The 23,805-nt window shown below is 37.5% G+C and overlaps 1 long non-coding RNA gene across 5 annotated transcripts in view; it reads left to right on the top strand.

The window, feature by feature from the left end:
- LOC103106374 (uncharacterized) overlaps window positions 1–23,805 on the top strand; it is a 168,037-nt gene that overhangs the window by 77,390 nt on the left and 66,842 nt on the right. For 4 of the 5 annotated variants that reach the window (XR_008912839.1, XR_008912838.1, XR_008912837.1 and 1 more), the window contains one exon: window positions 12,889–14,784. This is a non-coding gene — a long non-coding RNA (uncharacterized LOC103106374). The remainder of the gene's footprint in view (window positions 1–12,888; window positions 14,785–23,805) is intronic. The other variant, XR_008912840.1, reaches the window with a different exon arrangement.

Here is a 23,805-nt window from a genome sequence, read left to right as displayed (position 1 = left end):
CCATTGCTGATCCCTTTCACCTAAAAAAAATCGAGGAAAGAAAAGACATAAAAGAGACTATAGCATAGGAGATCATGAGCTCTTGGCTTCATGGTGGCTCATGAGAGAAATCCCGAGGTCTCTCCCCATCTAGAGACCCCCAGCAGTTTATTTTCTTTGCTCTGTGTTAGTCAGGACATGTAAGGTCAAGTTTTCAAGGGAAGAAAATATGCAGAGCAAACAAAGTAGACAGACAAACAAGAAATAATCACAATAGTGTATGGGAAACCATGTTTTCAAAAACAACAGCACTGAAACTTTGGTTAAAGCAATATATAATCTCAGCTCCCAAACATGGACTGAAATGAATCTCCCTTTTTTTCAGCATAGTGGTAGTTTTCCATTGGCATGGAATAAAGCATGTATTAGATAGCAACAGTGTTTTGTCATTTGGTCAGTCAATAAGCATTTATTAGGCACCTAATATAAGCTAGGCACTAATCTAACCTTTAGAGGTACAATAGGCTTTCTTTACATACCTACCCAGACGATCAATTTTTAAAACAGAATATTATTTTTTTTTTGTGACAGCATGCAATGTTGATGGTGAGAAGGAAACTTCCTTGTTGCTTAATTATCAGGAAGTTCTATTTACTTCTCTGGAGCTCCACACATGAAAAAGACTTTTTCACTGTAAACTACACATAGATTGGATTATTAGCAGATATCTCCAGAGGACCAGGCTAATAAATGGAGTCCCTATTCATGCATCCTCTGAGTGGATCTGTTTCGTGTTCTGTGGCATTGCATCCCATTCCTTGTGGAATTTTTTTCTTTCTTTGTTGGAAGCAGTCAGTAGCCATATGGTACACATGGTGTCTACTCTGGATGGCTATTGAAATATCCTTATAATATTTCTCCATTATAATAGGGGTTGCCAATAGTGCAATTCCTTCTGTCTGCCTTCTGAGATATAAAATGGTACCATTCCATTGCTCCAGCATTCTTGTTGACAAAAAAGACAAGTACCTTATTCACGGTGGTGACTGGTGGGCAACCACCACACTTGGCCATAGACAAAGATTCACAGCTTTCCAAGCAATACATCCAAAGGATTATTTTTTTTTTTTTACTGCCTGTATCGTCTCAAATGAATCATTCACCTTTTAACTGTGGGCTGATATAGCAATAAAAACTCATACAGACATGACCTTTTATAATTACAGAATGCTTTGAAAAATACTTTCTCATAGTATCTTTACAAAAATCTTAAGTGAGTTAGTACAAGTATTTTGGGTATTTTTCTTTTTCTTTTTAAAGAAGGGAAGAGGAGAAATGGAACAAACATTTATTAAATAGTTACTATGGGCTAGGTAGTGTGCTAATGCATTACAAATATTCTCTCACTTAATCCTTCCCAACAGCCCTGTGAGAGGTAGGTGCTATTATTATCCCCATTTTATAGTCAAGGAAACTAGGGCAAACTGAGGTTAAGTGACTTGCATAAGGTCACAAAGCTAGTAAGTGCCTGAAGCTGGATTTGACCCTGAAAGGTCACCTTAACTCTGGGTCTGGACCTTTATCCACTGGACTACTAGTGACCATTGTTGCAGCTATGATTTCCTCTGTATAAAAAACTCCTGATACAGAAATTCCTTATTATCAGTACAGATAGGGCTCTCAATCAACTGTGCTACCCAGCTGCCCACTTAATTTGTTTTTTTTTTTAAAAAAAATCTCTGGAAGAAATTCACTAGTGACATTAGCTCTTGATGCAAGCACTAGTCACATCACTACAGTTGAAGCAGCATTCGCTGTAGAAGTGGTGAGTGGAACATTTATTTTAATTTTTATGGACATCTTTAGTATGTGGATCAATTTCATTTATGAATATACCTCTTTTCTCTCCTTCCTCTTTCCTGTTCCTTCCTTTTCTGTCCCATCCCCAGAAAGCCAGTGAATGAAGTATTTATTTATCATAAAGATATTTTATTTTACCAATTATATGTAATAACAAATTTCCATATAATTTTTCTGAACTTATATGATCCAAAATGTCTCCCTCTTTTCCTTCCCTCTCCCCTCCTGGAGCTGGCAAGCCAGTGTGGAGTATTTAAAGAAGTTTGAGTGTGAAAACCCCTTAGTGGTTTTCAAGAGGGAAGTGGAGTGGTTAGTCTCTTCAACTCATGGAACAGCATAAGAGAATCACAAAGGGTTGAAAAAGATGTCAGAGGAGCCCCAATCTGGTCAGTGGAACAACTTTTCTCATCTCTCCGTCCAAAACTCCATTCACTGAGTAGTTAACAGAGACCCCTTTCTATAGATCAGAAGTAGGTTATCCCACCCCCCATCTCAGTATAGAAGCTAAAGCTGTATAGGATTCCCATCTTCCATAAGGCAGCTGGATGGCAATGGCCCCTGATTCTTCCCTAAACATTATGTATCCTGGTTTAGAAAGCCCTGTTTCTGCAAAAACAAAGCTCTTTCTAAAATGGACAACATATAGATCCTTTTATGCAGTTCCTTGGATCAGCATTTATGATATTCAATGTATTTCAAGCTCTCCAGTGTCCTATAACAAAAGAGTTTTGTGATATGCTATGCTGCTGGACTATATGGTCTTCAAGACATATCAAACTTACCATTTCTAAAATAGAAAGATAATTATCTTTCCTTTCCCCACCAAGTCATCCCCTCTTTCTCTATTATTACTGAGGTAATCACCATCTACCCAGCCACTCAAGTCCATAACCCCAGCGTTGATCGATCTCTAGCTTTCATCTCGCTCACCCTCCATGACCAATCTTTTGGCCCATCTTGTTGTTTCTATCATCAAAACATCCTCTCAAAATATATTTCTTTTCTCTCTCCACTCACATGGTCACCACCCTAGCTCTGGTCCTCCTCCCCTCTCAGCTGCAATACTACAATAGCTTTCTTGGTGGTCTCCTTGCCTCAATCCTTTCTCTAATTCAATCTGTCCTCTGCCAAAATGATCTTCCCAATGTGTAGGTCTAACCCAATTTACTCCCTGCCCTTTGAGCTTCAGCAGCTTCCTTTTACCTCCAGTCTGGCAGTGAAAGCTCTTCCCATCTTTCCAGCCTTGAGTTTTATTCCCCTTCAAACACTCTGTTTGTGTGGTCTATAATGACCCATTTATTGTTCTCCATCTCTCATGTCCATGCTTTCACACTTGATGGTGTCCCATGGCTGGGATGCTCTGCTTCCTCATCTCCACCTCTTAGTTTCCCTGGCTTCCTTCAAGACTGAGCTCAAGTTTCACCTCCTGCACGAGGTTTCCCCCTGGTTCCTCAGCTGCTGGTGCCTTCTTCTCTCAGGCGATCTTTCATCTACTTCGTAGAGATCTTGTATGTACCTACTCATTTACATGTTGTCTCTCTGATTTGAAAGGGACTCCCAAAGGCAAGGGATGTTTGCTTTTCTTGGTATGCCAGTGCCTGGCATATACTAAGTGGTTAATAAATGCCTGTGGGTGGACTGACTAACTTAGTTCTGGTACTTTCTGTTTTCATGTTGACTTTCTAGTAAAGTGGTCTTTATTTTAGTGTCTTTGAAGGGCCAGGATGGTCAAATCTCCCTTTTCTCCCCACAGACAATGGAGCCAGTCAGGAGAAGAATAAAGATAAAAATCTGAAATGATACCACACACATGCAGACATATACATACTCATATACACATATATGCACATACACAGAAAACACACATATAAACATACATTGTATTATTTTCTCTTCACCATTTTATTTTCCTCTTGCTTCCTAGATCTTCACCAGTGATTATTATTGTATGATTGGGAAAGAAAGCCTTTCTGCAATTGTTTTCAATAATCACATCTGAACTGTACTTGAACACAATTCAGGTGGATTAAAAATAGCTCACCAGGGTAGCCAGCTCAGTTCTCCAGCCCAAGATGACAGACACGTGATGAAGGCACACTCAGGAGCCAGGTTGAGCCTGCTAGAATATAGCTAGAATTTGTGTCGTATCGGCAAAGTTATCAGACCTTTACTTGCCTCTCAATTCAGATCTCTATGGCTTGCCAAGCCATCAGGAGACACACTGTGACAAAGATGTTCCTTGTGGGACAAAAGGGGCTCAAGAGTCAGAGTGGTTTGATGGCAATAGCTCTGCCTGTGGGATTGGAAAACGAGGGTTCAAACATCATCTTTGTTATGTGTGTAAGCTTGAAAAAGTCACTTAGGAGGCTGGACTATAAATGTTTTCCAAGGTCCTAGCTTAGGGTCTAGGGACTTGCTATTTGGTGATTTTTCTGCCTGAGTGGTTTCCTTCAGTATATTATGAGAATTTATTTTTCATATACTATATTAATTTCTATCTAAGGGTTGTGGATTAGAGAGAATTTTTGTGTATTCTTGTTTCTGGGTTCTGGGTCAGAGACTGCTTTTTATGTTTTCTGTGTCTTTAGGCATCCCAATGAGTTTCTTCCTTTTATTAAAATTTGGTTAATAGAAAAGTGAGACAAGATTCTCTTTCTGCCTACATGACTCCTGTGTGAATGAAGAGAGATGGATAGTTTGATGGATCACCTCCTAGTTATTTACCAGTTGGAGATGTCTTGGGATGTTCAAGGGAGGGACTGAATAATGAGCTTCCAAAACATATTTATAGAACTACTAGCTGGAGTTTCAGGGTCTTTGGCCATTTAAAAAGGGTGCTGACCTATCACTTTATTACTTGTAATGCTAATCTTATCAATAAATTGACAATATTACCTAAACTCAGTTTCTTGAGATAATTTTAATTGTAACAATGCTTAGACTTCAATTTTGAATCTATTATTTGAACCCATATTCAAAATAAACCATACTGATAATTAGTAATGAATGCCTTGATCTGTTTCAATCATATTGGGTTCTTTGTTATCCCATTTTGGGGTTTTCTTGGAAAAGATACTGGAATTGTTTGCCATTTCCCTCTCCAGATCATTTTACATGTGAGGAAATGGAGGCAAATGGGGTTAAGTGACTTGCCCAGGGTCACAAAGTGAGTGCCTGAGTCTGGATTAAACCCACGAAGATGAGTCATCCTGATTCCAAGCCCAATGCTTTATCCATGACTTCCCCTAGCTGTCCTAACTAATCTGTAGAGTCCTTTAAAATGTATTTAGGACTTTTCTGTCCTACATTACAGACAATGTCCAAGACAACTGTGTATAGTAGTAATAAAATTAGACAGGGTAAATTTCATTATCTCCATTTTATAGATGAAGAAAGTGAGTTCTGAAGTGACTTTTCTAGGATCACTCAGTCTGAGTCAGAGCTTTGAGTCTCAGGGTTCCTGATGATAATCTTTCCATTCTGTATTGTCTCCTATGATGTCACAGCTTCCAAGTATCCTGGCTGAGACTTAACCTAGTTCTAAGACCCATGTTCTTTCATCCTCATGGAAGCCATTAGTAGAGAGAACTCTGGAGTCAAAATCAGAAGTCTTGAGTAGGAGTCTTACCGCCATTATTGTACTTGCCTGAGCCACATCCTTAAACTCTATCCTTCAGTTTCCTCATCTGTAACATGGGGATGATAACACCTGCCCCATAGCATTAGCCTGAGGATTAAATGAAATAATTATTATAATAAAAACATTCATCTATCACTTAAACGTTTACAGAGTTTCCCTTCATCACAACCTTGCAACGTTGCCATTTTTACAGATGAGGAAAGCTAAGCGCGGAAAAGGGAAGCATAAATGTCACAGGTCCGGTTCAAATCCAATTTCTTTTTATGGCGAAGTGCTTTATGACAAATGAATTCCTGGAAAGAGTGGCTTCTAGCAGATGGCCCCAAGGCAGACTCTGAGGCATACCCATGCGGTGCTCAGGCTGGATGCATTGTTTGCCTTCCCTTCGTAGCTTTGGTTAGACCAGCATCACTGAGCTGGCAAACGAGCAGATAACCAGCCATGTCAGCGAGTGAAGAATAGGTCTTTGAGGATGGGAAGGAGCAGGGACTGCCCGTCTGTTCTGGGTTAGAAGGATCTGGGTTACAAATGAGAGTGTGTCTGTGCCTCTTTTCAGGGTATTTGTATCAGAAGATCCCAGTGTGGGATTCATAGCCTGTCAGATCAGTTATCCTTTGGGTTTTCAGTATGGCTGCTAATGCTTCACTGCTCTTCATGTCCTACCAGGGCTGACTCTGAGCAAACTTTGTCTCCAGGGCTCTCCCATCTACCCCTTTATGTATTCTCCTTTTAAATAGCCACCTTCTCAGTGTCTTCAAGACTACCTTGACCATCGTAGGTCTTCGATGAATATTTACGTGATTTTCCTCTCTACAGCCCCAACTTTGTGGGCGCTACTTTAGTCTGTATTGTTTGCTTCTGGAAAGTTCTTCTGATCCGTCCCTTTCTTTCCCTTAATTCCACCAGTTTCATCTGTCCTACAGTTCCCAGGGAAGAAGGCATTTGAGGCCAGCCTAGCAAGTGGGTAGAGTAGATGGCCACCTGTGAAATATTGTCTGAAGATTCCTGGGAAGTCATCTTAGCTGTCTCAAGTTATCTCCCCACTTCTACCTTTTACCAGTGCTTGAAACTCTCCACTTCAAGATTCATTCCTTTGAGTTCATTATTAAAATGGGAAGAACTATAGCTTGAACCTTTGTTTTGTCTATCAGATTGTTGGGAGTGGGGATGAGGAAACTAATGGAGAGAAATGCCCTGTGTGTGTGGATACAAATATAGGAGGGCTGGGACTGTCGAGAGGAAGAGGGGTAGAACAAAGACAAACCTCGATAACTTCCCAATTTTATAAGAGATCTTCTAGTTTTTGAGAGGCAGAACAGAGGGGATACTATGGAGACAAGATTAGGAGAAATACATGGAATAAAATGAAGGAATATAAAGCATTTTGTGATGGTAAAACACTATATAAATGAGAATTATGATTGTCATATAAATAACCTCATAATCAGAGTTGTTATAATATTTGGGACACCTGACCCAGCCAAAATTTTCCTGCACTCTATGTCATTTGAATTGTTAGGTATCTGATAATTATAAGTTGGATTCACTGGAGCAAAAGTCATATATAGAACTTTCATTTTGTGAACCCTACTTATTCATTGATCATCATTCCTTCTCATCTCAAAAAAAGATGAGATCTTTGAATCTCACCTCTGATATGCCTGTATGATATAATGGGCAAATTATTTAATAATAGTTAGCATTTACGTAATGCTTTAATGTGTGCAAAACTCTTCTCATTTGGCATCACATTTTACGCTGATATTTAATCATCCTAGGTCTCAGTTTACTCATCTGTAAAATGATGGATTTGAACTAAATAGCCTCTTGAATTTCTTTTCAGCCTTAGAGCTATGACAAGAATTCCTAAGTGTAGAGGAAACTGAAACCAGTAATGTAGTCAGTAGAGAGAAGTCTACATGCTTAAGGTTCATCTGTCATATACACCACCCAGCATTAGAGCATTCTCTGGGAGTGAGCAATATGCTTTCTCTGGCTCTCAGCATATTGGCTGCCATTTTGGTCTTAGCTCTAACTCCTTAGCAGATGATGCCACTTTTTTCTTATTGATTTAGGGTTTGTGCGTAGATTATCCAATCAGATGGTTAGTTTGAAATCTGCATCCTACTGTAAGGAAATCTTTCCATTCCTTCATTGGTACCATCCAAAGACCTCTTCCCAAAGATTCATTTAATTAGAACACAGTTTTATTAAATTAGGTTTAAAGGGAGCAATAAAAGTATAAGCAATGGATATGTGTATTTTAGAAATGACAGCCGACCCAATTCTGCCCATTCTTATGGGGTGGAACCTCACTCTGACTCCCATTTTAGAGTGAAAATATACATTGTTTTGATATTTAATGCAAACCTCCCAACTCCCATTGGCATATGGAGAGGGAAAGCCTTTTCTTCTCAGGAAACCTCCATGATTGGATGCTGAGGCTGGGATTCTTGGCTCATCACTTTTTACTGTGTATAAGGAACTTGATTCTATTCTGTAGCATCTCCAGAGTCTGACTTGACTGGAGTCTAAAAGCCCTCCATGCTGGGATTCTCCTCTCCTCATGAGTGACTTTTTCCATCACCCTCTATTTAAGGAAGGGCCCAGAAATACATCATAACTGGTTTGTTGCTGGAACACTCCTCTTCATCTGCCACTTTACCTGCTTTTTTTGCCCTTCATTCACTCATTTAGCTTTTCTAGTTTCTCTTTATGTGTTGTCTTCTCATTAGAATGTACGTGCTTTGAAGATAGGGATTATTGTAGTTGCTGCTCTTTTTATTTCCCCTGCTTAGCACAATCCCTTGCACATTTTGTTGTTCTTCTTGAGCCATTTTTTCAGTAGTGTCTGACTATGACTCCATTTGAGAGTTTCTTGGCTAAGATACTAGTTTGGCATTTCTTTCTACAACTCATTTTACAGATGAGGATACTGAGGCAAGTGTGGTTAAGTGACTTGCCCAGGTTCATACAACTAGCCAGTGTCTAAGCTTGTGCAAAAAAAAAACAACAAACAAACACTTAATGAGCCCTCTATCATTTAACTATTTCTCTTTCTATCTCTCTTTCATCTCTATCTTTCAGTGTAAATTTCTGTTTATACCTGCTAGTTTTTATTCCATTTTATTCCATTATTCCTACATCCAGAGGCTGGCCAAGACAAAGAGGGAAGTTTTCTCAGTCGCCTCCATTCCTTCTTTGTCTTCATCTTTGAGTCACACATCCTAAGACCTATATTAATACATGGTCTTCTTGGTAGAGCTTTAGGGAAAATTCTAGGACTATTAATCCCAAGCATTATGAGAAATCCTATACCGTGCCCTGAACCATATAAAAAAGAAGCAAATTAGTTGCCAGCCATAGCTGGATTATATGTAGTTGGCTACTGAAAGAAAGCCTTATACTTCAAACACCACTTCTCTCTGAAACCAAAGTGATGAGATTATTCATCACCTTCAGCAAATGTATATTTGCCTTCTTGGTACATAGGTGGGAGTTTCTCATCAGATGGTTAGTTTGAAATTTGCAGCCTACTATAAGAAAATCTTTCCTTCCCTTCATTGCTACCATCCAAAGATCTCTTTGCAAAGATTTGTTTTATTAGTACTAATACACTAGTATACTTCTTACTGGCATTGGAAATCAAGGTTACAGCAAGTCTTTTAGTATAACATAGTATAAGGTACCCAAGAATCAGAATCAGAGGTCCTGTTTTCAAATCGCCATGCTGCCACTCATTTTCTGGGTGACCTTGTACAAGTCATTGAACTTCTCTGTGCCTCAGTTTCCTCCTCTGTAAAATCTGATTTGGATTAGATACTCTCCAAGGCTTCAAGCTCCGGAGTCCAGATCCTCTGATTTATAGAGACAGAAGACTTGGCTCCTAGGAGATAAGGGGGACAAAAATCATTTTTTAACTCAGCATCTCAGGATTTTTTGGAGAGCCATCAGAATCGCTCCATGGTTCTTTGTGAAAGACCTTCTCCCTAAACTGCAGACATATGAAAGGTGCTCACTGCCTCTCCCCACACCGCCTCTCTAGCCTCCTGATCGCCCTTACTGCAGACATCCACCAGTTCCAAACCTGAGCTTTCTGACCGAGGGAGGATTTAGTGATGCATGGAGTTTCTGGATGGCTGACCAGGTGGAGCAGCAGGGTCGTGTTATGGCATTTTATGAAGGGGAGGGGGAAAAAAAAAAGCTACCCAAAGGCGGCCCCTGTGCAGTGCCGTGCTGGATTGATGGAGGCGAGCAAAACCACAATTCAGCTGTACCCACTTTAATAAACAACGTCCTGGTTAGCGGGGAGGACACAAGCCCTGTTACTTGCTGATTTGTGAAGGGGTGAGTGGGGGGCGAGTTAGAGGCTGCCCAGGGTGGAGTCTGGCTTACGTTCCCTCTTTTGGGCACAGTTTATTTCTTCTCTAAACACTCTTTAAGCCATTTTGGGTGGAGAAAGAAATGACTCGAGAGGAAGGTTCAAATTCCGGTTATTCCTATCTGGATCAAGTGTTCTCGCTGAAATTTGTGAATTTGAGCGATCACTCGGAGCTGTTCCTCACTTTCTCCAAATAATCCTGGAGAGAGATGAATGTGACCCCCCCGAACGCTTTGGTAGCTGGAATGTTGTTCTTTCCTACCACTTCAATTGCTGCTTCGGGTGGCGGCGGTACGGCTGGGGAAACGACAAAAATAACTCATTTGATTAGTGGCTTTTTTAGCCCTTGGTCTTCAATCTTCTTTAGGTTTGGAAGGAATGAGATTTCAACACTATCGGTGCAGTTACCACCCAAACACAGCCAATAAGGTGCAGTCACCCTGAGACTTCCAGAATTTATGAAACCTGGGGAGAAGAGTGAGCGTGCAGCAACACAATTACGAGCTGCTTAAGGGGGAGTGGTTCATTGTGCCCCTGACAAGGGAACTAGGACTAGGGAGTGGAAGGAATATTTGTCATCGCTATCCAACTGGCTCCCAGTGACTTCGGAATCATTAGTCATGCCTTTATGAGTGAGTTTAGGCAGGAGTGTCTTAGCAGAAAAACTCTACAGATACAATTCCAGACGTGGGTTTTACATGGCAGGAGTCAAGGTGAGCATCCTTGCCCGGGCATGATGAATGGCCAGAGCATGTAAAATGTCATAGTGGAGGGAGCACTGGATTTGGAGTTAGGAGAGCTGGGGATGAATTCTGGCTCTAATACCACTGTGACCTTAAACAAGACAAGTAACTTCTTCCCTCTAACCGGCTGCCCTGAAGACATTTCCAAGTGGACTTGCAAAACAGCTTATTATCCCCTTCCACATCAAATACAGCCTTCTTCCAAACTTCCCTATTTCTAAAAAAGGTACCCCCAACTATTTATTCTCTTGCATACATTAACCTTGGTATTATCCTTTCTCCTCCCCCTTCTCCCACCCCCATTCCCATATACAAATCAGTTGGCAAATCTTGTTCCTACTTCCATAAAATCTCTCATTTTCAACCCATTTTCTCTACTCATACAGTCACCACCTTATTTCAAGCCCTCATCTGCCCTCACCTGGACTATTGCAAGTGATTCCCTAATTAGCATTCCTGCCTCGATTTTGTTCCCACTACAATCCATCCTCCATACTGCTGCCAAAACGATTTTTCTTCAAGTTCAAATCAGACCATGTCATTCTCCTACTCAATAAATTCCAGCAGTTCCCTGTTGCCTCTAGGATCAAATATAAATTCCTCTGGTTTTTAAACTCTTCATAACTTAGGGCAAACTATATTTCCAGTCTCATTCATATTACTCATCCAGCCTCATTCCTCTATGAGCTTCACTTCAGATTTCCTTTACTATGCCCTAGATCTTTATCCTGAACCTCACTCCAGCCCAGGAATTCACACATAGGAAGAACCTTTGGTTCTATTGGCCTCTCCTTCTGATTGGACAGACTAAAGACTTCCTCTTAGACTCAAGGGAATGGGTTGAGTTCCTTCCATCAAATCCCCCTCTTTTTTCCAGGTTCCTTTCATATGTTGTCTTACTCCTTTAAAATGTAAGCTCCAGCACGGATTCTTTCTACTTCATTTGAATTCCAAACATTTAGCACAATACCTGGCACATAGTAAGCACTTAATTAATGCTTGTCAACAATGATTATTCCTCTTTTTATGCTCTATATTCTAGCCAAACTGGCTTTCTTTCTGTTCCTTACACATGGCATGAATGACATTTTCTGTCTCTGAGACTTGGCACTAACCACTTTTCATATGTGGAATTTGTTCCCTTCTCAAAACTTTGCTCTTCCTTCAATATATGCCATCTTTTCTAAACTTTCCTGGTCCTCTCAATAGTTAGTGCCCCCTTTCTCTAATTAATTTACATTAATTTTGTATTTATTCAGTAATATATTTTGTGGATGCTATATGTATTTGTTCTCCTTAAGAAAGGCATCAAAACCATATTTATATCATAAAAGGAATTTGGTAGGACTACTTCATTACCTATTTTTTCCCCACATAGTTTATAAAGTATTAGAATTAATTGTTCCTTAAATGTTTGGTAGAATTCTCTTGTAATTCTATCTGTGTTTTAAAAAGTAATTCATTAATTTATTACATTAAAATACCTAGGTTAACTCCTTCCTACCTTCCCATCCCGACATTAGAGAATGAATCATTTGACAAAAAGATATGTGTGTGTACATATGTATATATAATATAAAAAATGTCATGCTTATTTCTATGTTAAAGTTTTTTCTCTAGAGGTAGACATATACAAGTCATTGTTCAAACAATATTTTTGTTGCTATATATAATGTTCTCTTGGTTCTGCTCATTTCACTCTTCATAATTTTTAGGTAGGTCTTACCATGTCTTTTAAAAATTAACCTGCTTGTCATTTCTTACTGTATAGTAGTATTCCACCACATCTGTAAGTCACAACTTGTTTTTTTCTTAGGGAACTCATTCATATCTTCAATTTCTTTTTGTAGAATAGTTAAGAATAATAAGAATTACATTTCTTATATAAATCTGAACAATGTATATTTTTATAAATATCAATTTCATTTAGATTGTCAATTTTACTGGCACATAATTGGGGAAATAGGTCCTAATAATTGCTTTATTTCATCTTCACTGTTGCTGCACTCATCCTTTTGATTTTTGATGCTGGTAATTTGATTTTCTTCCTTTCTTTTCCCCCCAAATTAACAATTGGTTTATATATTTTATTTCATTTTTGCATAAAACCAGCTCCTATTTTTATTATCTGAATAATTTTTTTCTTTCAATGTTTTTACTCTCTCCTTTGATTTTCAGTATTTCCAGTTTAGTGGTTAATTGGAAATTTTAATTTGTTTTCCTCCTAGCTTTTTTAAAGTTGCATGCTCAGATCACTAATTTGTTCTTTTTCTCTTTTATTGAAGTATCAATTTAAAGGTATGAGAGATGGAGTCAAGATGGTGGCTTAAAGGCAGCAAAAGTTCAGACCTCCACAAAACCCTTCCTCACCAATCAAAAACACAATGCTTCAAGGGGACTGAAAACCAAATCTAACAACAGGACAGAGGAGAAAAGGTATGCCACCCGCCCCCCAAAGCCTGAATTCTAAAACACTTCAGTTTAAGGGAAAGAAAGAAGAAAGCCCAGGACCCCTCCCCTACCTACACAGCTGAGCCTCCAGTAGCAGCTGGAGTCTCTAGGCAGGAAAGCGAGCTAGTCTGGAGGGAGTACCTTGCTGGCACAACTGTACCAGGCTCAGAGCATTGAACACAGGTGGCAGGGAGGCAGCTGGAGGAGAAGCACAGAGAAGGCAGCCTAGTCACAGCCAAGACCCTCCATCTCCCCCCCCCCCTTTCTCAAGGTATCAGCCAAAGTGTACATCCAGTTTGCAGATCAACTCCACCCAGTCTCAATCTTATCAATAGGACAGATAAGAAGCCTTCAGAGAGCCTGGAAAGCTCAAGCTCCAAACCCCCACCCGCACAGACTGCTCTGACAGCCTTGCTGATTTAGCTCCAAGGTTAAAGACTTCAACTACTGCAGGCTACAACCTTGATAACAGGGTGGGAAGCCCAGTTGCTTTTCAGATTCTGCTGCCAGCTGGGGAAGATCTGACCTCCGGTCTCATCAATACCAAAAGTCTAACCTGATCAATAAGCAGAGCAGAGAAGAAGCCCCTTCAGGACAGAACAGCCCAAATCCACAGATCCAGCACATAATGAGAGGAACAAGACTACAGGCAACTACAGGGGGGAAATAAGGGGAAAAGAATATGAGTAAACAAATGAAAAAAAAAAGAAATTACAATCGACAGCTTCTATCCAGGCAATGAATGAAGAGAAAATGGAACAGAGGAGGATCAAGGAACACTAAGCCAAAACATAGAAACTCCTATGAATTGGACACAGGCTTTGGAAGAACTCAAAATACAATTCAAAAAGCAATTAAGAAAGGCTGAAAACAACTGGGGAAAGAACTTAAAAAGCAAAATAAGTCATCTGAAACAGAAAATAGTGTCTTGAAAGCCAAACTTAACCAGCTTGAAAATGAGGCAAAGGAGATGAAAGATAAGGCAAAGAAGATGAAAGATGAACTCCAAAGAAAATCAGACCAGAAGGAGAAGGATGACCAAAAAGCAAGGGATGAAATCCAGTCTTTAAAAACTAGAATCCAAAAAGTAGAAGCAAATGACTCTAAAAAGCAGCAAGAATCTATAAAACAAAATCAAAAGAATGAAAAATTTGAGGAAAATGTGAAACACCTCATTGACAAAACCATTGGACTGGAAAACAGATCCAGGAGACACAGTATAAGAATTACCAGACTATTGGAATACCATAACAAAAGAAAAATTCTGGATGTCATTCTACAGGAAATTATCCAAGAAAAATGCCCTAATATTATAGAGCAAAAGGTAAAAGTGGAGATTGAAAGAATCCATAGATCATCTCCTGTACTTAAACCTCAATTGACAACACCCAGGAATATTATAGCCAAATTCAAGAACTACCAGACCAAGGAAAAAATACTACAAGCTGCTAAGAAGTCATTCATATACCATGGAATCACAGTTAGGATACCACAAGATCTGGCTGCATCTACATTGAAGGACCGAAAAGCATGGAATATGATATTCCAGAAAGCAAGGAAACTGGATCTACAACCGAGAGTCAACTACCCAGAAAAACTGACTATATTCTTGCAGGGAAGAGTTTGGTCATTTAATGAAATAGAAGACTTCCAACCATTCATAAAGAAAAGACCTGACTTAAACAGAAAATTTGATGCCCAAACACAGAACTCCAGCGAATCACCAAAAGGTAATTAAGAAAGGAGAAAAACAAAACAAAACAATTTTTTTCAAGGGACCTGGTAAGTTAAAAAGATTTGTATCCATTTAAGAAAAGAAGATATTGGTCACTCTTAAAAATTGTTATTATCATCTGTGTTGCTAGAAGAATTATACTTAGAGGGAACAGTGACAAACTGCATAGGATGAAATGCCAAGATATATATAGATATAGATATAGATATAGATAGATATAGATAGATAGATAGATAGATAGATAGATAGATAAAAAAGAAGTTAATACTAAGAGAAATGGTAAAGGAGACAAAATGGGGTAAACTTGTATTTCATAAAGAAGTGCATGGCAGGAGTGGGGGAGAACACCAATACATTGGAAAGGTAAAGAGAAAGGTAAAGGAAATACTTAATTCCTACATGCATTGAAATTGACTCAAAGAGGGTAGATCAATCAGATCCATTGTGGCAGAGAATTGATTTGCACCCTACAGCCCTACAGAGAAGTAGAAGAGTAAGAAACAGTGGGGAGGGAAGTAATACAAGGGAGGGAGAACGGAAGGTAGATTAAAAATAACCTAAAGAAAAATAAGAGAGGAATAAGAAGGGGGGTGAAGGGAAGCAAAGTAAGGTTGGGAAATAGGGGGACTAATTAAAAACAAAACACTGGCATAGAAGGAAATAGTGAAAGAAGAAAGGGCAGGACTAGGAGTGGAAATCAAAATGTTGGGAAATACATATCTAGTAATCATAACTCTGAATGTGAATGGAATGAACTCACCCAGAAAACAGAAGCAAATAGCAGCGTGGATTAGAAATCAAAATCCTACCATATATTGTCTATAAGAAACACACGAGGAAGGTAGACACACATAGGGTAAAGGTAAGCAGATGGAGCAAAATCTCTTGGGCATCAACTGAGAAAAAGAAGGCAGGAGTCACAATCATGATATATGACAAAGCCAAAGTAAAAATAGATCTAGTTAAAAGAGATAGGGAGGGGGAAGCTGGGTAGCTCAGTGGATTGAGAGCCAAGCCTAGAGATGGGAGGTCCTAGGTTCAAATCTGGCCTCAGACACTTCCTAGCTGTGTGACCCTGGGCAAGTCACTTGACCCCCATTGCCTAGCCCTTACCACTCTTCTGCCTTGGAGCCAGTTGGCTCCAAGATAGAAGGTAGGTGTTAAAGAAAAGAGACAGGGAAGGTAATTACATCCTGATAAAAGGTAGTATAGACAATGAGGAAATGTCAATACTCAACACGTATTCAACAAATGGTATGGCATTCAGATTTTTAAAGGAGAAACTAGTGGAGCTCAAGGATGAAATAGATAGTAAAACTATACTAATGGGAGACCTGAACCTTCCTCTATCAGATCTAGATAAATCCAACCAAAAAATAAATAATAAAGAGGTAAGAAATGTGAATGAAGTATTAGAAAAATTAGAGTTAGTAGATATGTGGAGAAAAATAAATAGGGATAAAAAGGAATACACCTTCTTTTCAGCAGCACATGGTACATTCACAAAGATTTACCATGTACTAGGGCATAAAAAAATTGCAAACAAGTGAAAAGTAGCAGAAATAATAAATGCAGCCTTTTCAGATCATAATGCAATAAAAATAATAATTAGTAAGGGTATATGGGGAGGCAAATCAAAAATTAATTGGAAATTAAATAATATGATTCTCCAAAATTGATTAGTTAAAGAACAAATCATAGAAACAATTAATAACTTCATTGAAGAAAATGACAACGATCAGACATCCTTTCAAGACTTATAGCCAAAGCAGTACTTGGGGTGGGGGGGAATTTATATCCTTGAGTTCATATATTAGCAAATTAGGGAGGACAGATGTAAATTAATTGGGCATGCAAATTAAATAAAAAACCTAGAAAATGAACAAATTAAAAATCCTCGGATGAAAACTTAATTAGAGATTCTAAAAATTAAAGGATAAATTAATAAAATCAAAAGTAAAAGAACTATTGAATTAATAAATAAGACTAAAAGCAGTACTTTGAAAAAACAAATAAAATAGACAAAGTACTGGTCAATCTAATTTAAAAAAAGGAAAGAAGAAAACCACAGTAACAGTATCCAAGATGAAAAGGGAGACCTCACCTTTAATGAAGAGGAAATTAAAGCAATCACTAAAAACTATTATGCTCAGTTATATGGCAATAAATATGTCATTGAATATTTACAAAAATCTAAATTGCCTAGATTAACTGAAGAATAAATAGAATAACTAAATAATTCCATATCAGAAAAAGAAATTGAACAACTAATCAAAGAACTCCCTTGGAAAAAATCCCAGGACCAGATAGATTCACAAATGATTTCTATCAAACATTCAAAGAACAACTAATCCCAATTCTATACAAACTATTTGACAGAATAAGCAAAGAAGGAGTTCTACCAAATTCCTTTTATGACACAAATATGGTACCGATTCCAAAGCTAGGTAGGTCAAAAACAGAGAAAGAAAACTATAGACCAATATCCCTAATAACCATATATGCAAAAGTCTTAAATAGAATACTAGATCAGGTGGGATTTATACCAAGAATGCAAGGATGGTTCAATATTAGGAAAACCATCCACATAATTGACCATAACAACAAGCAAACCAACAGAAATTAAATGATTATCTCAATAGATACAGAAAAAGCCTTTGACAAAATACTCAAAAAACACCCATTCCTACTGAAAACACTAGACAGTATAGGAATAGAACAATAACAATAAACAGTATATATCTAAAACATCAGCAAACATCTGTAATGGGGACAAAGTAGAAGCATTCCCAATAAGATCAGGAGTGAAACAAGGATACCCATTATCAACTCTATTATTTAACATTGTACTAGAAACACTAGCAGTAGCAATTAGAGAAGAAAAAGAAATTGAAGGTATTAAAATAGGCAGTGACTTAAGGAATCCTGAGAATCAACTAAAAAGTTAGTCAAAATAATCAACAACTTTAGCAAAGTTGCAGGATACAATTTAAAGGTATAAATTTTCCCTAAGTATTGGTTTGGATGCATCTTACAAATATGGGTGTATTCTCTCACTGTTATTCTCCTTAATGAAAGTATTGATTGTTTCTATGATTTCTTCTGATTTCTTTTTTAGGATTAGATTATTTCATTTCTTATTAGTTCTTAGTCTATGCTCTCATGACCTTTATTGACTATAATTTTTATTAAATTATGATCTGTAATGAGTGTATTCAAAATTTCTGGTTTTTGCATTTATTTTGACAATTTCATGTCCTACTACATGGTCAGTTTTTGGAAAATGCCATGTACAACTGAGAAAATGCTATATTCCTTTTTATTTCTATTTAATTTTCTCTGGAGGATTATTATAGCTAGCTTCCCTAAGATTGTTTATATCCTTGACATCTTTTTTTTATTATTGTAAGATTTATCTAGTTTGAGGCAGGGAAGATGAGGTCCAGCAGGTGGGAGAGACCTCAATATAATTTTACTATTTCCTCCTGTAACTCATTTAGCTTTTTCTGTAAGAATTTGGATATTTTACCATTTGGTGTATATATTAATATTTATATTACTTCATTTTCTATTGAGCCTTTTAGAAAGATATAGTTTCTCTGCTTATCTCTTTTAATTAGGTTTATTTTTGCTTTTTGCTTGTCTGAGATTCAGCTGAAGCATATTAAATTCTGCTCCAGCCCTTTAGATTAATAACATTCATGTTTATCTGTTTCATATGTTTTTTTATTAATAATTTCTTATTAAGAAATTAATATTAAGCCTTACTGTTAGATTCTAGTTTCTAAAGTATCCTACTAACTGCTTCCATTTTATGGGTGAATTTATCCCATTCATATCCACAGTTATAATTACAGATTGTACCTTTCCTTCCATCCTATTTTCTTCTCTTTATTCTTCTTTCTCTCTTTTTACCTTGTCAGTCCTCAAAAGTCTGTTTTGCTTCTGACTACTGCCCTCCTTATCTGCCCTCTTCATTTTTTACCTCTTTCCACCTTTCTATTGTCCATTCATTTTCCTGCTTTCCTATTGGGAAAGATAGATTTTTGTTCACAACTGAGTGTATATGTATACACACACATATACATACATCTATACATATGCATATGCATGCATATTTCCCTTCCTCTTTGAACTAATTCAGATAAGAGTGAAAATGTACAAGCATTGCCAGCCCCACCCCATTTCTCCCTCCATTGTAAAAGACCTTTTCAGACCCCTTTTATGTGAGACAATTTCCACTATTATTCTTCTCCTTTCCCTCTCCCCCACCCCCAGGGTATTCCTCTTTCTTGTCCAGCTATGTTGTTGTTTTTTTTTTTAGATCATCCCAGCATAATTGAATCACAATTGTGCTCTTGGTTTATGTAGAATTCCTTTAACTGCCTTTATAATAATAAAACTCTTAGCAGTTGCATATATCATCTTCCTATATAAACATTTTAATCTTACTAAATCTCTTATTTTTCTTTCATGTTTACCTTTGATATTTCTTTTGAGTCTTGTATTTGACAGTAAAATTTCTATTTATTTTTGGTCTTTTCATTAGGAGTGCTTGAAAATCCTTTATTTTATTCAATCTTCATTTTCCCTCTGAAGGATTATACTCAGTTTAGTTGAGTAGCTTAATTTTAGTTGTAATTTTAGTTCATTTGCTTCTGGAATATAATATTCTGAGTCCATTGTTCTGTTAATGTGTTCACTGATAAATATTATGTGATCCTGACTGTAGCTTTTTGGTATTCAAATGGTTTCTGATTGTTTGGAGTAGTATCTATTTGACCTGGGAGCTTTGGAATTTAGCCATAATATTTCTAGGACTGTTCATTTTGGCATCTCTTTCAGGAGATGATTGGTAAATTCTTTCAATTTCTATTTTGGCCTCTATTTCTAGGATATTGGGAGAGTTTCCCTTTAAAATTTCTTAGACTATGATATCTAAGCTCTTTCTTTGATGAGGGCTTTTGTGTGGTCCAATAATTCTTAAGTCCTCTCTCCTAAATCTACTATCATGGTCAGTTGTTTTTCTGATCTGTTTCACATTTTCCTCTATTTTTTTATTCCTTCAACTTTATTTTATCTTTTCTTGAAATTACATGGAGTCAGTTTTCATTTGTCGAATTCTAATTTTTAGAGAATTAATTTTTTCAGTGAGATTTTGTACCTTTACCCCCAAATTTATCCAATTCTTCTTTTTAAAAAGTTATTTCTATCAGTGAAATGTTTTACCTCTTTTTCTATGTGAACAATTCTGTTTTTTAAGGTTTTGTTTTATTTAATCTTTTTAATGACTCTTTTACCAAGCTATTAATTGTATTTTCATATTTTTCTTGTATTACTCTCATTCCCTTTTCCATTTTTTCCTCTTCTATTCTTATTTGATTTAAACAAATGTTCTTCAAAGAATTTTTATTGGTTAGACTTACATCCAAATTAATTTTTTTTCTCTTTGAGTCTTTACTTCTAGCTGTTTTGACATTATTGTCTTTTCCTGAGTTTATGATCATAGTAGATTTTTGGGACCACATTCTTTTTTTTTCTGTTTGCTCAGTTTTTTTTTACACTATTTCTTATTTTGAAATTTCTATTAAAGCTGGGCTCTGTTCTTAGGGTGAAGGTGATTGGTGGTGGTGGGACCATCCTAAGCTTTTAAAAAAATAATTAATTAAAAAGAATATTTTTCCCTAGTTAAATGATTCATGTTCTTTCCCTCCCCTCATCATTCCCCCCTCCCATAGCCAACAAGCAATTTCACTGGGTTTTATATGTATCATTGATCAAGACCTATTTCTATATTATTAATATTTGTACTAGAGTTATCATTTTCATCTGCATCCCCATTCATATCGCCATCAACCTATATGATCAAGCAAATGTTTTTCTTTTGTGTTTCTACTCCCACAGTTCTTTCTCTGGACGTGGATAGCCTTCTTTCTCATAAGTCCTTCAGAATTGTCGTGGATCATTGCATTGTAGAGAAGTCCATTACATTTGTTTGTGCCATAGTACATCTGTCTCTGGGTACAATGTTCTTCTGGTTCTGCTCCTTTCACTCTGCGTCAATTCTTAGAAGTCATCCCAGTTCACCTGGAATTCCTCCAGTTCATTATTCCTTTTAGCACAACAGTATTCCATCACCAAAAGATACCACAATTTGTTCAGCCATTCCTCAATCGATGGGCATCCTCTCATTTTCCAAATTTTTGCCACCACCAAGAGTGCAGCTATAAATATTTTTGTACAAGTCTTTTTCCTTATTATCTCTTTGGGGTATAAACCCAGCAGTGACATGGCTGGATCAAAGGGCAGGTATTCTTTTAAAGTCCTTTCATTCTAAACTTTGTGCTTTTTCATACTGCTATTTTTAGAGCTAGTTCTGGGGGTTTGGAAATTCTTGGTACTTCCAAAGTTATGTGACCTGGGAGAAACTGGTCAAGGCTCCCTTGAAACTGCAAACTATACTGCTCATTGGGGCCCCTGCTCCCTTGTGACTAAAAGCACTCCTTTTCCCTTGGTAATTGTGTCATGGATATATTTTTCAGCAATGGAGCTGCCAATGCCAAAAGCATTGAATCCTTTCTCAGTGCTAACACAGGGATCTTCTCTTTCTGATTTGTTGTCAGATTCCCTCATCATCTCTCCTTTGAGAGCGCTTAAAGAAGTTACTGTTGCCAGCTTCAAAACCTAAGCTGGTGATTGCAGCATGTGCCCCAACCCTATTGTCACAGATCTCTCCTTTTTACTTCTTAAGTTGTCTTGGGTTTGAAAAATGTCTTAACCCGATCTTTTGTTAGCTCTGCTGCTCCAGAATTTGGTTTGATTATTATTTTCAAGTTGTTTACAGGGGAATATTGGAAGAACCTGGCTGTGGTGCTTCCTTTACTCTACCATCTTGGTTCCACCTTCCAATAAATCCTTTTTTAGTGGTTGCTGAGAGGCAGATTTTGGTTGGATATAAGGAAAAAAGTTCCCAACAAATTAGATCTGTACCCAGGTAGACTTGGTTATCCCAGGAAGTAGGGGGCTTCCTACCACTGGAACTCCTTAGGAAAAGGAGGAATGAACATTTGTTGGAAGTTATGTATTTGGGATACCTACTTATTTGTGGTTTTGACAAGATGTAATCTTGTCTTTTTTTTTTTTACTTCTCTCCTTTACTTTACTTCTCTCAGATTTTGTCATTCTGATTTCAAAACCAGTTCTCTTTTCAACACTTCACATTTCTGCTAAAGCTACTCTGATTTAAAACATAGTTTCTTTCAGGGATTGATTCTGATTCAAATGCCTTTAGGTTTTAACTTCTATCTCTCAAGTCCAGTTAGAGTCATATTTGGAATTTGAACAGATTCATAGCCATGGAAACACTCTCTCAAACCCTCAGGGACCCTCTGTCAAAGGAAGATCACCACTGCCTTTGGGCAGCTTTTGCTTTTTTTATTTTTTTTTCAACAAGCAGGAAAGTGAGGATTTATTTTGTAGTTCTCTGTGCACATCAGTGTTATCTGGGTTGGCATCTTATTTTTCCACTAGACTCAAGTTCCTTAAAGTTAAGAATCCAAGTCTTCTCTAAATCTTTATTTAATAAATCCACATTGAATGAATGTATGTAACTGCATTGGCATTGGCATGATGTGCATAAAGATGAGGCTAGGAAGAATGTTTTTCACTGGTATTTGCTTCACACTGGTGTAGGCTTCTGGTAATAAATTTATATTTATTATTGATACTCTTGAGCCTTTTGGGGATCCCTAAAATATTATTTACCCCAGGACTTTAATCAATGATTAAAATGGTTTCCATTTACAGTAGAAATCTATAACTTTTATTTATCTGATCTAGACAGTATAGTGGAGAGATCACAGAAGATCTGAATTCCAATTCTTCCTCCGATACTTAATAGCTGTATGACCCTGGACAAATAATGTAATAACCTTGTCACATCTCAGTTCCTTAATCTATAAAATAGAAAAATTATAGCACCTGCTTCACAAGGGACTTGTTAGGATCAGAGATAACAAATGTAAAGCACTTTGGAAGCCTTAAATTATTTCAGAAATTCTATCCATTATCTGATCAAAGCTCACCTTGGTCCCTTTAATAATAATACTTTGAGATTTCAGTGAATCTGTGATCCCAAAAGTATGGTATAGATGACTCAAACCAACTTACAAGAGCCAACTGTTAAATTTTCAAGAAATTTTGATGTACACATTAGAAATAAACATGGACTAATAATAAGTTTGATATATTGCTTTGCTTACTGTCTAGACTAATAAATGACTTATTTATTTTATTTTTTTAAACATTATTATATTTGGTCATTTTCATACATTATTCATTGGAAACAGATCATTTTCTTTTCCTCCCCCCAAACCCCTCAACCCCTTCCCTAGCCAATGCGCAATTCGTCTGGGTATCACATGTGTCCTTGCTCTGAACCCATTTCCTTGTTGTTGGTATTTGCATTAGGGTGCTCATTTAGCATCTCTCCTTGATCATGTCCCCTCAATCCCTGTAGTCAAGCGGTTGCTTTTCCTCGGTGTTTTTACTCCCTCAGTTTGTCCTCTGCTTGAGGATAGTTTTTTTTTTTCCTCGTAGATTGCTGCAGGTTGTTCAGGGACATTGTAAAGCCATTACTGGAGAAGTCCGTTACATTCTCTTGTGCCACAATGTGTCAGTCTCTGTGTACAATGTTCTCCTGGTTCTGCTCCTCTCACTCTGCATCACTTCCTGGAGGTTGTTCCAGTCCCCATGGAATTCCTCCACTTTATTATTCCTTTTAGCACAATAGTATTCCATCACCAACATATACCACAATTTGTTCAGCCATTCCCCAATTGATGGGCATCCCCTCTTTTCCAATTTTTGGCTACCACAAAGAGCACAGCTATGAATATTCTTGCACAAGTCTTTTTCCTTATTATCTCTTTGGGGTACAAGCCCAGCACTGCTAAGGCTGGATCAAAGGGCAGACAGTCTTTTATCACCCTTTGGGCATAGTTCCAAATTGCCCTCC

Source organism: Monodelphis domestica, chromosome 6 (genome assembly GCF_027887165.1).
Source record: "Monodelphis domestica isolate mMonDom1 chromosome 6, mMonDom1.pri, whole genome shotgun sequence".
NCBI lineage: Eukaryota > Metazoa > Chordata > Mammalia > Didelphimorphia > Didelphidae > Monodelphis > Monodelphis domestica.
The sequence above is the reverse complement of the archived record's forward strand: the minus strand, read 5'-3'. Positions and strand labels throughout refer to the sequence as shown.